The 16,266-nt window shown below is 45.5% G+C and overlaps 1 protein-coding gene across 5 annotated transcripts in view; it reads right to left on the reverse strand.

Annotated features, from left to right (window-relative positions):
* The window catches only part of CELF2 (CUGBP Elav-like family member 2), a 296,716-nt gene that overhangs the window by 19,877 nt on the left and 260,573 nt on the right, over positions 1 to 16,266 (reverse strand). The window lies entirely within an intron of this gene.

Here is a 16,266-nt window from a genome sequence, read left to right on the forward strand (position 1 = left end):
GTTAGCAGAGCCTCCGTCTGCTCTGGCTCCTTCTCATCCAGCTCCTTCTCATCTCATACAGAAAGGGGTAGCAGTCGGGGAGTCAAAGGGCAATTCTTAGCTTCCTTATTGTTTCTGCTTCAGACTTGGTGTTTTCTCAATTAAGTGTTTTAAAACAGCATCATAACCAGGTGCGGTGGCTCACGCCTGTAATCCTAGCACTCTGGGAGGCCGAGGCGGGTGGATCACTCGAGGTCAGGAGTTCGAGACCGGCAAGAGTGAGACCCCGTCTCTACTAAAAATAGAAAGAAATTATCTGGCCAACTAAAATATATATAGAAAAAAAATTAGCCGGGCATGGTGGCACATGCCTGTAGTCCCAGCTACTCGGGAGGCTGAGGCAGTAGGATCGCTTAAGCCCAGGAGTTTGAGGTTGCTGTGAGCTAGGCTGACGCCACGGCACTCACTCTAGCCTGGGCAACAAAGTGAGACTCTGTCTCAAAAAAAAAAAAAAAAAAAAAACCAGCTTCATGCATCTTCCTGAGTGTGGCAGAAAACTTCAGCACCCAGAGAGGGGGTAAAGTGATATGAGATAAATCCATTTTTGTACAACTCTCACCCTGTTTCCCCTATTCTTCTTTTTTTAAAACATAACAGCTTTATTGAGATATAATTCATGTTCCACAAAATTTATCCATTTAGAGATACAATTCTGGGGATTTTACTGTATTCACAGAGTTGTACAACCATCGCCACTACCTGATGTTGGAACATTTTAATTCTCCCCAAAGAAACTCATACCCAGTAGCACTCACTCTCCATTTTCCCAGCCCCTTCACCATGGCAACCACTCATCTTTCTGTCTCTATGGTTGTGCCTAGTCTGGATATTTCACATAAATGGAATCATAAAATGTGATCTTCTGTGACTAGCTTCTTCCATGTGGCACGATGTTTCCAAGGTTCTTCCATATTATAGCATGTGTCAGTACTTCATTCCTTTTAAAAAATTTTTTGTTCTTTTAGACATAGGGTCTATGTTGCCCAGGCTGGCCTCAAACTCCTGGGCTCAAGTGATCCTCCTACCTCAGCCTCCTGAGTAGCTGGGACCACAGGTGTGCCCTGCTGCACCTGGCTGGTACTTCATTCCTCTTTACTGCTAAATAACACAATATTCCATTGTATACATAACATTATACCTTGTTTATCCATTCATCAGTTGTGGACATTTGGGTTGTTTCCACTTGTGGGCAATTATGGATAATGATGCCATGAACATTGTGTGCAAGTTTTGTGTTATTGCCATGTTTTTAGTTCTCCAGAGTATACCCAGCTAGGAGTGGAATTGCTGGGTCATGTCATAAATTACATTTAGCATCCTGAGGAAGTGCCCAACTGTTTCCCAAAGGGGCTGCATCCCCTACCCCTTTTGCACCTGTAACTGCTTCTGTAAAATAATATTTCAAGTATCTTAGATTTGTGTAGCTTCACAATCCACTGACCACCTTCACATACATCATTTCACTGTATCCTGGTGATGGAGGTAACGGCTAACCTTAATTCTGACCATGCTAAAAGCAGCACTTGGTCCATTTCTAGCTGTGAAATCCCAAGTCTGTGAACTTGCTTTCCATCTAGGACAGCCAGGAACTACATGCATCTTCCTGGCCTGTTGCCACCCAGCCAGAGCTCAGCTCAGCCGTGCTTGCAGCACACTCTGCTTGGGACCCGTTGTGGATGAGGCCAAGTCAAAGTCCTAAAAACTGCATTCCCTATCTCGTCACATTTCTGTTCATGTATAGCATTAGCTTCTGACACCTGATAACATGTATTTTCTACTTTTTATAAATTTTTATTTTTTTAGAGACAGGCTGAAGTGCAATGGCATGATCATAGCTCACTGTAAACTTGAATTCCTGGGCTCCAGTGATCCTCCTGCCCCAGTCTCCTGAGTAGCTGGGACCACAGGTGTGTACCACCATGGCCGGGATAATTAAAAAAAAAAAAAAAAAAAATTTTTTTTTTTTTTTTTGTAGAGATGAGGTCTCGCTATGTTGCCCAGGTTGGTCTTGAACTCCTGGTCTCAAGTGATCCTCCCACTTCAGCCTCCCAAAGTGCTGGTAGTACAGGTGTGAGCCACTGCGCCTGGCCTTTCTTTTTAAAACCAAAGTACACATAGTTGAGTCAATGTTTCCAGTCCTATTATGAAACTTACCAAATGTACACAAAAGCAGAGACAATAACAAGATCTTCCAAACTCATCCAGATTCTAAAACATTCAAGAACCAACCTGCCCTCCTCCCTAAGTGTATTTTAAAGCAAAATTTAGACCTTGTCATCTCACCCCTACATACTTCAGTATGTAGCACTGAAAATTACAGACATAATGTTTTCAAACCCCCAAACCATTATTATACATAAAAAATTTAGCGGTAATTCCTTGGTTTCATTATTTGCTAATATCTTGCTTAGGATTTTTTCATCTATATACATGAGTAAGACTGGCCTTTATTTTTCCTTCTTATACTGTCTTTAGTTTTGTTACCACGCCTGTGTTGGCCTCATAAAATGGGAGAGTGTCCTGTTTTTCTATTCTCTAGAATAGACTGATAAGATTAAAATTAGTTATAACCTAAGTGCTTACAGAACTTGCCAGTAAAAATGTTCTGGACTCGGTATTTCTTCATGGGAATATTTTGAAATCCTGATTACATTTCTCTAATAAATAGGATTATCCAACTTTTCTTTTTCCACTTGAATCAAATTTGTTAAGTTATTGCTTTCTAGGAATTTGTATATTTTATTTTTTCAACTGCATATTGGTATAAAGTTATCTATACTATCCTCAATAAATTTTAAAATCATCAACATTTACATTTAAGTCTCATTTTTTGTCTGCTTGATCTGTTACTGAAAGAAACGTGAAAATCTTCCACTATGATGCCAGTATCTCCATGTAAGTATGTAAATTTTTGGAAATATATCTTGAAGGTAAATTTTTATGCATGAGGTTATTGTTTGCATAGATGTTTCGAAATGATCATATCTTCTGGTGAAATAAACCTTCTGTGGAGACTTCTTTATTTCTAGTTTTATCTTGAAGTCTCTTTCATATGATGTTGGGTACAAAAAATCACCAGGTGTTTTTTTTTTTTCTTTTTGCATTTTATTTGCATACCTTTTACCATCTTTTAACTTTTTTATCTGTTTATATTTTAGCTATATTTCTTATAATCAGTATGTAGACAGGTTTGATTTAAAAAATACAGCCTAGTAATTTTTAATAATCTTTTAGTAGCAGCATTTAGATTTCAGGCTATTTCTCCTCCTAATATTTTTTCTCTCTTTTCTTCCCTTCCTTTAGGTTTGTCTTTTCAATTCTATTTTCCCCTGTACTACTTTGGAAGTAGTGCCTAATATTTCCATTCTTTTATATATTGCCATAAAAATTTTAAGTCACTCTTAACTTATGAAAGTCAAAGTTAGTCATTCTCTTTGCTCTTCACCAGAACAATTTAAGGACCTTAGAGCCCTCTTCCTAATCCATGTATGGTGTATTCATGTTGTCATGCGTGCTAGTTCTAGCCTGGATTTTTAAATCCAGTACATTATTATTTCATATAACATGTACTCAGGTTTGTCCACATATTTCCTAACATCCTTTGCTTATTATTCCTTCATCTTTCATCCAAGATTATTTATCATCTAGTTTGAAGTATATCCAATAGAAGTTCATTTAGTGAGGGTCCACTGGCGAAAAAGTCTTAGTTTCTGTTTGGGTGAAAATTACATATTTGTTTCGTACCAGTTCATGAAATATGTTTCTGCTATTCTATGGTGACAGTTTATTTATCTCAGCATGTCTTATTGCCATCTGACTTCCATTATTACTATCAAGATAGCAGCTATTGAGAGGTCTACTTGTGTTCCTTTGAGGTTTTTTTCTCTGCCTTAAAGATCTTCTCTTTGTCTTTGGTGTTTTGCATTTTTCACTACAATGCTTTCAATTATGGACTTACTGTTCTTTTCACTGCTTGGAATTCATGTGGGTCCCTGAATATGTGGCTTTTGGTTTTTGTCTTATCAGTTCTACAAAGTTCTTGGTCATTAACTGTTCTTATATTGCCTTTCCTCCATTCTGTCTTTTCCCTCAGGAACTTCAATTAGATATAAATTAGATCTATTCCACATCACTTAACCTCTCATTTTCTTTTATCACTTTCTCAGTTATGCATAATCTTCACAAATCTGTTTTCCAGCTTACCACATTCTCTCTTCAGCTGTATCTAATATGCTGTTAAACTTACATATCCATTGAATTTTACATTTTATTATATTTTTCACTTCTAGAAGTTTATTTTGTCCACATGCTTGGTCATTTTTAATAATCACTTGCTTTTCCCATTTTTCAAATCCTTTTAAGTTTCTGTAAACATAACAATTGTACTTCCTTTTTGTTGTATGCTAGTAATTCCAATATCTGAGGTCCTGGTGGATCTCAATATGGTGTCTAATTCCATCTCTGCTGCTTCTTACTCCTGATGCTTGGTTTCCTTGTATATTTTGGATTTATTGATTGTGAGCCTAACTATCTTAGAAATTTATTTCTGAGAATTCTTTGAGGCCTGGGATGAAGATGGGCCCTTTCAAGGGTGAGGTGCCAGAGGAAAGGACAAGATAGGCACCACCTTAAGTCCATGGCTTCAGGATTTCTATCCGCTCTGATAAAATAAAATTGGGCTGCAAACTCATGTGAGGGTTGATTTATTGTTATAAATTCTCAGACAGAAACTACCCTTCTTCCTATTTAGCACTAAGTTTTAAGACAACCAGTTTTCCTTGTAGTTTTCTAAAGGGGAGTATTTCTTGTTCACCTTTACACTGAAAGGTTAGCCTTTTGTGGTTTCAGATTTATATGGGGAGGGTCTCCTATCAGACTACCTCAGGTGGGCCCTGGACTTCCTTGTACTCCTTATGCTCTGGAAACCTTTGAGAACTGATTCTCAAGTTTATCTTGTCCATCAAGTGTCCTTAAGGTGAAAGCCACCTTCAATGCTTCTTTGGGTTCCCCTTTCACTTAATCATTGATTTCTGAGCATTCCTTATCAATTTACTAGTTATTGATGTGATTAAAAATATTTATCAATATTATACACTTTAATTTTTTTCAGTGGCATAGTCTCTCCAGTAACCCATCAGAAACAGAATTCCTTCCCATCTGGGATGTTTCCCATGGACTGTATCTGATGTCATTCTCCATGTAATAGTCCTTACCAGATCGTTGCCCCAGCAAGGGATAAAAACTATCCCCAGGGCATGCTCAGGTTCTAAACCAGCAATAAAGGTCTGAAAAATTTTTACATACTTTTAGGTGACAACAGGGAAGCATGCCTCGAATGGCCGTATAAAGATATCTATATACCCTTCTCCCCAGTGAAATAACTATGACTGGTGAAAATTATAAAAATCAACCACTTAAAGTCTCTAGAAATTGTCCTAAGTAAATACACAAAGACACATTTTTTCTTAAGAAAATTTACCAAATCTCAGCAAGAACAGCAAGAATCTGTGGCATTTGAGCCACAATCCACAACTGCTTCCTTCCCTGGGACCAACCCCTTCCACTCCCTGAAGCTCAGCATAATGGAAGCGCTACCCTGGGCAGTATGGCCATGAACATGGGACTCCCTCTGCCCACAGCACTTCCAATCCCCACCCCCACCAGCTTTATTCCAGGCCAAGCAGTACAGAAGTCCTTTCCTCAGCCCAGCCTCTGCTCACAGAGTGGAAGCTTGACCCCAGGCACAGCACACCGAGAGTGGGCCCCACTCACCCTCGCCCTATCTATCTTATATGGTGGAGGTTCTATGCTGGGAGAGGCAGGCAGAAAAGACCAGTTGCTACCATTCTCATACCGCACCCTTCTTATAGATCAGAGATGTCAAAGAAAAGCAGGCCGCTGTCCCTGTACCAGCTCTGGAGCAGAGACACAGAGGTTCTGTCTATAGAGAGAGGCCACAAGAACACAAAGCTCCATAACTTTCCCTCAGGGGAATGAATTATTTGGAACAGAGTGTGGGAAAGGTCAGCCCTAAGGCACTCTCAAAAACAACAGAAATTGTGGTGGTGAGCAATTAAGAGGTGGCTAGTAATTCCATGATAGCATCGTAGACCAGCCAATAGTTTAACAGAGAGAACCAGGGCAAGAGACAGCCAAGGAGAGTCCTCCTGGGGTCAGGGCAAGCTTCAAGGACTGGCTGAAAGACTACCCCTACAAAAGGGTCTGACTTCGGGGGTAATTTATTTTCCAGGGCCAAAAACAACATAGCAGACAACTGGAAATTAGGCTACAGCTGGGTGTGATAACAACAGAGACACATCTCCCAGAAAGTTAACGGAGATTAGGCAAGGATGTGTCACATCAAAGGATGTGTCACGCCAAAGTGTGACATTCGGTAGAATTATGTAATTTCACAAAGGAAAAATAAAGATGTCACTCATAGCCCAAGCCTGTGCCCTCTGAGTGACTTCAGAGGCACACTGCAGGGGAATAGACTTCAATGAATTAGTCTTGCTAAATCACTAAGCAAATGAGCAAACAAGAAGCCAGTGGTGGAGGGGACAGTGGAGTGGGCGAAGAGGATCAGCATTGGAACTGCTAGGGTATGTTATCTAAAATGTCCAGTTGTTAACAAAAAATTATGACGTAGTCAAAGAAACAAGAACACGTAATCCATACACAGGAAAAAGCAGACAACAGAGCTGTATGAGAGGGCCCAGATGTTAGGCATAGTAGACAAAGACATCAAAGCAGCTACTATAAATGTTCAAAGAACTAAAAAAAAAAAAAAAAATCATACATAAGTAATTAAGAACCTAATTACAATGTTTTATCAAATAAAAAACATCAAACGGAAAGACAGAAATTATAAAAATGAACAAAATGGGCATTCTGGAATTGAAAAGTAAAGAACTGAAATGGAAAATTCACCACAGGGCTCAACAAGAGGTTTAAATGGGCAGAAGAATGAGTGAACTTGAAGATATACCGATAGAGATTACACAATCTGAAGAATAGGGGAGAAAAAAGAATGAAAATAAATGAATAGAGCCTCAGGGAACTATGATCCATCATCAAACATGCTAATGTATGTGAAATGGATGTACAAAAAGAGAAAGACCAGAAAAAATATTTGAAGAGATAATAGCTAATTTCCCAAATTTGATGAAAAACATTAATCTACACATTGTAGAAAATCACAGATTTCAAGTAGGAAAAACAAAGAGATCTATACCCAGACATATGATAGAAAAAATGCTGAAGGTCAAAGAAAAGGAGAAAATCTTGAAATCAGCAAGAGAAAAACAGCTCGTCACATACAAGGGGATCCCGACAAGATTAACCACTGATCTCAGAAGAAACAATGGGCTGGAAGCCAGCAGAATGGCATATTCAAAGTGCTGGAAAGAAAAAACCTATCAATAAGAATCCGACTTTCAGCAAAACTACCTTCCAAAAATGAAGAAATAAAGACATTCTGAGATGAACCAAAAAAAAAAAGGACAAAATTCATTACTAGCATACCTGACTTACAAGAAATACTGAAGTTCTTCAGTCTGAAAGCAAATGACCCCAGACAGTAATTTGAATCCACACACAAAAAAACCACAGAACACTGCTACAAGTAATTATGCAGGTAATCATAAAGGACAGTATAATGGCATTTCCCCTCTTCTTTCTTAAGTGATTAAAAATCAATTGACTAAAACAATGTGCATATAATTGTATTGTTGGGTCTGTAACATAGACATGTAATATATTTGACAATAACAGCACAAGGATGTGGGTGGGGTACAGTTGTATCTGAGCAAGGAAACTCTACCAGACAGTAACTAGAAGCTACAGGAAGAAATGAAGAGAACCAGAAATTGTGAATGGGAAGGTCATGAGTGAACTCCATAAATACATTCCTGCTCTCCTTTATTCTTTCAGTTTCTCTAAAAAGATGAAGACTGCATTAATACAAAGAAATAATTACAACAATATATTGTCGGTTTTTAACATATATAGACATGTTTATAAATTATAGCACAAAAAAAGGACAGGAGAAATTATATAGGAAGACCCTTTCTACATATTACTGCAATTAAGAGTATAAATCTGAAGTAGATTCTGATAAAAAAAGATTTACAAGTCCAAAACTATCACTTTCTTTAAGACAATAAATTTTAAAAGCAGCAAAGACAATCATTAAAGAAATTAAAATGCTATACTAGAAAATGTTCACTTAATGCAAAATAAGACAGTCAAGAAAGATGAGAGGAACAAGACATGAGACAAAACAAAAAGGAAAAGGGCAGATGTAATCACAAGACCATTAAATGTGAATAAATTAAACAATCCAACCAAAAGGTAGGGATTGTCAGATTGGATTTAAAACAGAAAATAACCAAAAATGAGATCTAATTATATGTTGATTGCAAGATACAAAGATTTAAAGAGACTGAAAATATAAAGATGGAAAAAAATATACACCATGCAAACAGCCACCATCAGGTGCTGGACTGACTACACTAAGATGAGACTACTACAGACTTTAACAACAATTTTAGAGAGAGAGAAACTTGGGTCAAGTGCTTGATACACTGTCATGCAATGTCTCTGTCTCTGTCCTGATGAAACGCAGCTAATAAAATAACTCCAGTGCCAGTGTGTGGTGACCGGCAGAAAACCCTCATCTTACTCAGGGCTCTATTCTTTTCCTCCCTCAGACTTTGCATCCCGATCTCAGGGAAGGCGATGGAGAGGGACAGGCTGAGGAGGTGGCGTACTCCCCACGGAGTACAGGGAACGAGCAGGGCGCAGGCTGGAAGGAGGCAGGGATCGGAGTGAGCCGAGTAAGCAGACGGGACACCCCAGCGCTCATCTGAGCAGCAGGACACGCGCCGGGCAGGGCGGGCAGGGCTCCAGCCGGCTGCCACCCAGGCGGCGAGGGACAAGCAGGGCGCCCGGGCACCGGATCGGCAACCGGGACAAACGCAGCGCCACCTCCCTCCTGGCAAAGCGAACCACAGACCTGCCACCGTGCCGACTCCCTGCCCTAGTCACTGTGACCGCTGGGGACAGAAAACGCGCCAGGCCCTTGTCTCTCGGCCAGTGCGGCTGACGCTGGCGCAGAACCTGGTTTTGCAGCGCAGGCCTCCCCGGCCTCGACCCCTTTGCGCTGTAACTTGGGACGGTCGCCTGCTTCCAGCCCACGGTGAGCGCAGGGGTCGGGGGCTGGCGGGCCGGGCAGCAGAGGAACAGGAGGAAGGGCCTCGCTCGGCCGCGCCGCTGCTGAAAAATGACGCTGTGGCTGTCAATAAGCGACACAACACCACGGTTTCCTCAGCTGGCTGTGGCGGGATCTTAGAAACGGAAAACCGGAGGCAAAGTGGGGTCGCAGTTAGGACCGAGCGCCTCAGACTCAAACCGGTGCCTCCTCTGCCCGAGCTTGTGCGTCCCTGTTTTTGACGGCGGATGAAGGACGCAGGATGAAGCACGGTGACCTGCGCGACGGGCGTGGCAGCGTCTGGCGCCACCATCCGCAGAGCGGCGGATCCGCACCGCCGTCAGTCACCAGGCGGAGGCTGACGTGAGGAGGCAAGACTACGGAAGATATTTCATCAAACAGCAGAGGAGACACGCTCCTCTCCACGCTCAGTCTCGACGCCTTCAACTACTGGTGACGGCAAAGCCCTCGGCTCGCCTCGGCGGGACAACCCTCCTCCTCCTCCTCACAGGGCGGCAGGGCGGGCTGGTCTCGCGGTTCCCGAATCCGAATCCGGCAGGTCTGGGGAAGGTGAGCGCAGCCTCGCTCTGCTCTCGGGGGACGACACGGTGTGACAGCGAGCGGCGAGCCGCAGAGAGAACTTGTCCCGGCCGGACACACGCCCCTTGCGGGCACGCGGAAGCCTGAGCCGGGGACCCGGCAACTCAGCGCGCCCCCGTGTCGCGATAACACAGAAGCAACATGCAACTCAGAGGCCTCTTCACACTGATAGTTTCTGCTTCTGTAAAAACTCAGGGAGACCGGCGACAGCGAACGGGACTGAGCGTGGTTCTCCAGCTCGCCACGCCGTGCTCGGGCAGTGCCAGCAGGACGGGCAGTGGGAGGGAGAGGAGAGGACCGCAGCAGGACACTAGGAAGAACGAACAGGTGACCTGTCCCCAAGGGAAGACACCCCACGTGCTCCACCTCGGCCGCAGTGCTGGGACAGTTTGGGACAGGTCGTCCCCACGAGAGTCTCAGCTGGAAAAAGATCTCTCTATTGCTCATCTAGCCGCCTTTAAGAATCTTTTGAATTTTAACAAATAATCTATTTAAAGTAAAAGAAAAGCTCAAATTTGTCACACAGCCAACCTCAATCAAGTACTTAAAAACTCAATGTTCAACAGATACACAATAGAGAAAGAGACCCTAGACACAATAGACAGAGACAAATTAAATGCCACCAACACACATATTTTCCCATTTCTGTGTTGGCAGACTGGCAAGATGCTGCCTGGGGTAATCGCATTCTGCCCACCCCAAACTCCCTCATCTCCACCGAGCGCTGTCTCCTTCGCTCTCTCGCTTCAGCTGGTTACAAAATGCCAGGGGGACATTTCAGGAAATGTTGCAAGAGGAATGCTAGCGGGGCCTGCCTCACCTTGCTCACGTAGTGGCAGCAACAACTTGTCATACGTCGCAATTTAAGCCTGTTTTACCACTGGTTAAAACCTACTAACCAGCCCAAAGATGTTCTGACCAGCTGGCTAACCAGGAAGGAAAATGGTCACGCAGTTAACAAGAACCATGTTTTCACTGGCTCATGCAGCAGGCAAACCCGGTGCCCTTTTGTGAAAACGGGGGATGTGTGTGTCGGAGACGGAGGCCAGGCGGTCACGGAGATGGGTGGTGAGGACACGCCCACCCCACCTGGACACAGACGTTCTCTGCTCATCTGAGCAGGTTAGCGCATTGCTGGGAAGACTCCAAGCTGAGTAATCCCAAACGTCAATCCCAACTGAGGGCACAGGTTCCTTCTCCTCAGAGCTGTGGTATGTCCTGGATGAACAATACATCAGGAAGAGTTTCTTGGCTGCGGTCAAGTCTGTAGGTCACAGACTGAGTGCCTAGGTCATTAGGACCCTTGATAAGTGAGGGCTTAAAAAAAGAAAGCAACTCATGCTAGAAGACCACTGGAGTAACTGCCATCCAGTGTCTCGGACAGAGCTGAGAGCTGGACGCCCCCAGCCAGCACAAGGCCTTGCTTCTCTTCCCTCATCCCCAGCGACAGTAACAAACAGTACGTCTTTCAGAGTGATTCTGTCGCTGCAGGTGGGATCCTCCCATGCAGCCTGTGAACGGGACAAGTGTCTTTCCCCACTTGAAAGATGAGGTGCAGAGGCCAGACAGCCTTGGCCATTTAGGGATGTAACAGCTGTGGGGGAAGGGCTATTCAGAAAACTTTCTTAACCCAATCTAAACAACAGATAAGACTAACCTTATCTTAAAAGAAGTTTCATTTATTGCCTTGTTAAGCTTATTTGTGCCAGACAGGAATGCTTTCCCCCACTTTCGTAGCTTTCCACAGAGTTAGGGACCTTGGTTCCACTTCCCAGGAAGGAGTCCCTCTTTGCCGTGTGGACAACCTGGACAACCTCCCCCCAGCCACGATCTTCCTCATGGGAGGAGGGTGACTGATCTGAATGCTGGAACTGGGAAGGCCCCAAGTCCCCTGGGCTTGGGGAGGGCACCGAGCTGAAATACAAGATGCCAGCGGGTGCTTGATGAAGGCCTTCCTGTTCTGTTCTCTAACGTTTCCATTCCTGGCTAGGGAAAGTAAGCTGATCTGGGTCCTGAGGGGTATGTCTGGAGAGGGTGGCAAGAATTGCTACTGTGTTCTCTGCTGTAGACAGGGTCACCCCCATCCCCTCCGGATGTCCATGCTCTAATTCCTGGAATCTGTGAACCTGCTCAGTTACATGGCAAAGAGAAATTAAAACTGCAGATGGAATTTGCGATGGTTTGAAGGTGTCCCCCAAATCTCGTGTGTTGGAAACCTAATCCCCAATGCGGCAGTACTGAGAGGTGGGGCCTTTAAGAGGTACTGGATCAGGAGGACTCTGCCCTCAAGAATAGATTAATCCATTCATGGATTAATGGGGTTAAGGGGTTATCGTGGGAGTGGAAGTGTGGCTGTGTAAGAAGAGGACGACAGCCCCTCGCCACGTGGTGCCCTGTGCCACTTCCTCAGGACCAGCAAGAAGGCCCTCACCAGATGCACCCCCTCGACCTTGGACTTTTCAGCCTCCACACCTGTAAGAAATAGATTCCTTCTCTTCATAAATGACCCAGCGTTGGGTATTCTGTTATAAACAACAGCAAATGGACTAAGAGCTAAAGTTGCTCATCAGTTGACCCTGAGATGGGAGATGGTCCTGGATGACCTGGGCAGGTTCTCGTAAGTGGAAGAAGGAATCAAAAGAGAAAACACCGGAGAGATGGCAACGTGAGGAAGACTTGCCAGTTCTGAAGGCAGAGGAAGGGCCACAGGCCACATCACACCAGTGGCCTCCAGAAGCAGGAAAAGGCAGGGACGTGGGTTCCCCAGGTGCAGCACAGCCTGCTGACCCCTGACCGTAACCTGGTGACTATGTCAAGGTTTCTGACGTATGGAACTACAAAATAATAAGAATGTGTGCTATTTTAAGTCACTAGGTTTGAGGTACGTTGTCACAGCAACAACAGGAAACCAATCTATTCCCCAATTCAGTTTTACCAGGAAAAAAGCTAATAATGATGACAGCTAATATTCTGTGAGTGCTCACCATGTGCTGGTCACTGCTCCAGGCACGAGCTCACTGAGTCACATGCAGTTACCCTGTGAGGTAAGTGACTTGTGGAAGGTCACACAGCTCTCTAGGGATGGCAACCCAGCTGTCTGGACTCATCCTGCTGACATTGGACTGAAAATCCTACTCTGCCTCTTGTGTCTACCTCGTGGCTGTTGTAGAGATTCACTCAGGGAAGCAAGGAACTTGCAGTCACGCAGATCTGTCTTTCATTATGGGCTCCGTCCCTTCCCTTCGAGCAGCCTGCTCAGCTTTCATCCATCAAATGGGAGTAACGTGCCCTGCCTCTGCAATGCACACGACAATCAAATGAGGTGACACTGACGTCTGATACACAGTGGGTGATCGATAAACATTTGCTGGATCTGCATCTGAAGGAGAAGCTGGCTACTCTGTCCTCAAAAGGAGGAATTACAGTTTTGCTTCTTTTTTTTGCCAACACTTCAACACGTGACACAAAGATTCAATGGGGACCTCCCCCCACCTCCCACTGCTCATTCTGCAGCCCCCATCGTCAGTCTGGCCATCAGTGTACATGGTTTGAGAGCGTCCAGAGGAGGGTGACCAGGCATGAAAGTCCAGTTGACAGAAAAAGAGCTGATAAAAGGCAAAATCGAGCCTAGAGAGAAGACTAAGGGAAGAAAGGTCTTAGGTCTTGACATCAGAAAGACAGTCTCTGTAGCTCAAGAGACCAAACTTAGGATCAGTGGGTGAAAATCACACAGAGGCAGGTTTCAGTTCATTATAAAGGAGAACTGTCTAAGGATCAGAAGTCTTCTAAAGCTGCCGTCCCCGACCCCCGGGGCCACGGACCCATACCAGTCGGTGGCCTGTTAAGAATCTGGCCACACAGCAGGAGGTCAGTGAAGCTTCATCTGTATTTACAGCCGCTCCCCATCACTCGCCTCCCCGCCCCCCACCCCTGTCTGTGGAAAAACTGTCTTCCGTGAAATCAGTCCCTGGTGCCAAGAAGGCTGGGGACGGCTGTTCCAAAGCGAGTGGAGCTTCCTCAGAGGCGTGTCGCTGTGTGTCTGTGGACGTGTGGAAGCAGAGGCTGCCGGCTGGTCACCCATCCAGGGAGTCTGCAGACCCCGAGGCTAGGCAGGGCCAGTAAGCCAACTTTCAGAAAGCTCTTGTTTCTACTAGTGCCAAACACATGTTGGCTGCGTCTCCTGGCAGGGAAAAAGAGGACTCCAAGGAGGCAGGACTCTAATGGTTCAAGGGAGAACTTTGGTGAAGGTGCCAATTTTCATTGCCCACAGCATAACTGAAGAATGTGAAAACGTCAGGTCAATTCAGAGGCCAAAGAACAAAGGAGCTACCTAAATACAAGCCCCATCGAGCTTATGCCATGAATAGCTTTGACTGTCTCCTGTCCCAGGAAAACCCACCCAGCAGCTGCCACACTACTGAGCGCATCCGACTCAGGCCCTGACTGGCTGAATCACTGGGAAGGCGACCGCCAAGAACCAGGCTCCCCCTGCCCTGGGGCTCAGGGCTGCGGGGTCGGAATCATTCTGTCTGCTGGACACAGGCACCGCACTGCGCTTTGGGGGCGTTGCAACTGGATTCTCATGTATTGGAGAAAGGTTATTTTTTTAACTTTAGGTCTGGGGCCTCGTGCATCAGAATCACCTGGGGCTGACCTCAGACCCGAGCCGGAGTCCCCGGCTGTGGGCTCAGGGATCGGGTTTTATATAACAAGCCTGCCTAGCACTGCTTTTATACACAGATGCTGGTGAACCGCTGGTCTCAGAAATGCCCCACGCAGCGCTACCCAGTTCCACCAGGGCTGGGTGTGACATTTAGTCTGAGGCACGGGAAGGTGAGAGGTTACAGAGAGGGAAGGTGAGAGGTTACAGAGAGGGATGGTTTGGTTTGTGACAGGAACAGGGACAGTTGCTGGGAGGCAAGGAACCTGCAGTAAAAACTACACGAGGGTGCTAAGTTACGATTCTGTTCTCCTAGGAAAAACATCCCACCAGGAGATGAGCTTATCGAAAAGCTGGAATTTTGCCTGTTTTATTTCCTTGAACCCACAAGCGTGATACACAACACCCAATAAGCATTTGCTGAGCGAATCAGTCGCCGATTCTACCACAGGCTGTGGCAGGCGCGCTGGCCTTAAGGAGCCGGACGGGGCCTTCCCAGCCTGCCTCGTGCCACAGCCTCACCAGGGGACTCCTGGTGACACAGCCCAGCCTGCGGTAAGCGAAACCCCCCACCAAACCTTCCCTTTCTGCTCACATCCGTTTTAAGAACTAGAACAGATGAAACCAGCTGCTGCCTTGGTGTCACCAGGACAGGGCCAGAGACATCCTTCCCTCCTCTGACGTGACACTTAAGCGGGAGTGACCGATGGCCACTCACTTTCCCGGACACCACGCCTGCGCACACCCTCGATCAGCCCAGCTCCTGCTTCTTGAACCCGCAGCGGGGACACACAGTGACCTACTGGTTCCTTTCTTATTCTTCGTAGATGGCGGGATGACGAGTGAGATTCTCCCGCTGGGGCGAGGCTGGCCGCCGGATGCTAAGGAGCCTGGCCCTGTCCTTCTGAAGATTCTAGATCCACCAAGAAAGGGAGAAAAATGGCGATTGGGGCCTATCAATCTCTCACATTTACCATTTCTTTACTTAAAAAATTCTTCCTACGTGGAAGCTGCCCCTTCCCCCCGTCTTCTCCCAGCGTATCTGCAGGTCGTGTCTAGCGCCAGTCCATCCCAGAAACTAGCTTGCTTTCTAGGGACAAACACGGCCACATCCTTCCTGCTTTTCCTGGACAGCAAGAGGGTTTTTTGTGTGAGCTACAACAAAATAACATTAAGAAAAGACAGCAAGAGCTCTCCTTCAGTGCGTTCGTTAAAACACTTATCCATAGAACGATGAGAAAGGGAAAGCACAGTGGCTTTGTGGTTAGGAAATAAAATAATTGTAAACACAAAGAAAATCGCCTTCGTCCACCAAATGTACTCAGGACACCGGAGCGGTTGCTGTGTCGCCTCCAGTGAGCGTGGATTTGAATTCCAACCGCGCAGGAAGGGACTGTGAGGTGGCAGAATAATTACGCAGCGACACAGGCACTATCATTATTAGCTAATCACAACCCCAGGGCATTAGCACAATACAGAGTGCCTCTTCTCCCACGGCGCCTAATTATCCCACAGTAACCACACCTCTCACTTTAATTCATTCTCTAAAAGACTTTTTTGGGGGGCTGGCAAGGAAGGGGGTGGCGACGGGGCAGGAGGAACCGGTGCTAGAGGCGGTGCAAGGGCTCTGAGGCAGCGGGGCCTCCCTGGCCCCAGCCCGGAATAGGGCGGCTTTGCCCCACCAACGTCTGCATCGCCGGGAGGACGAGTCCTTACGGGTCTCTGGAAGACGGATCAGAGGAAAACTCAGAGTCCA

Source organism: Lemur catta, chromosome 1 (genome assembly GCF_020740605.2).
Source record: "Lemur catta isolate mLemCat1 chromosome 1, mLemCat1.pri, whole genome shotgun sequence".
Taxonomy (NCBI): Eukaryota; Metazoa; Chordata; class Mammalia; order Primates; family Lemuridae; genus Lemur; species Lemur catta.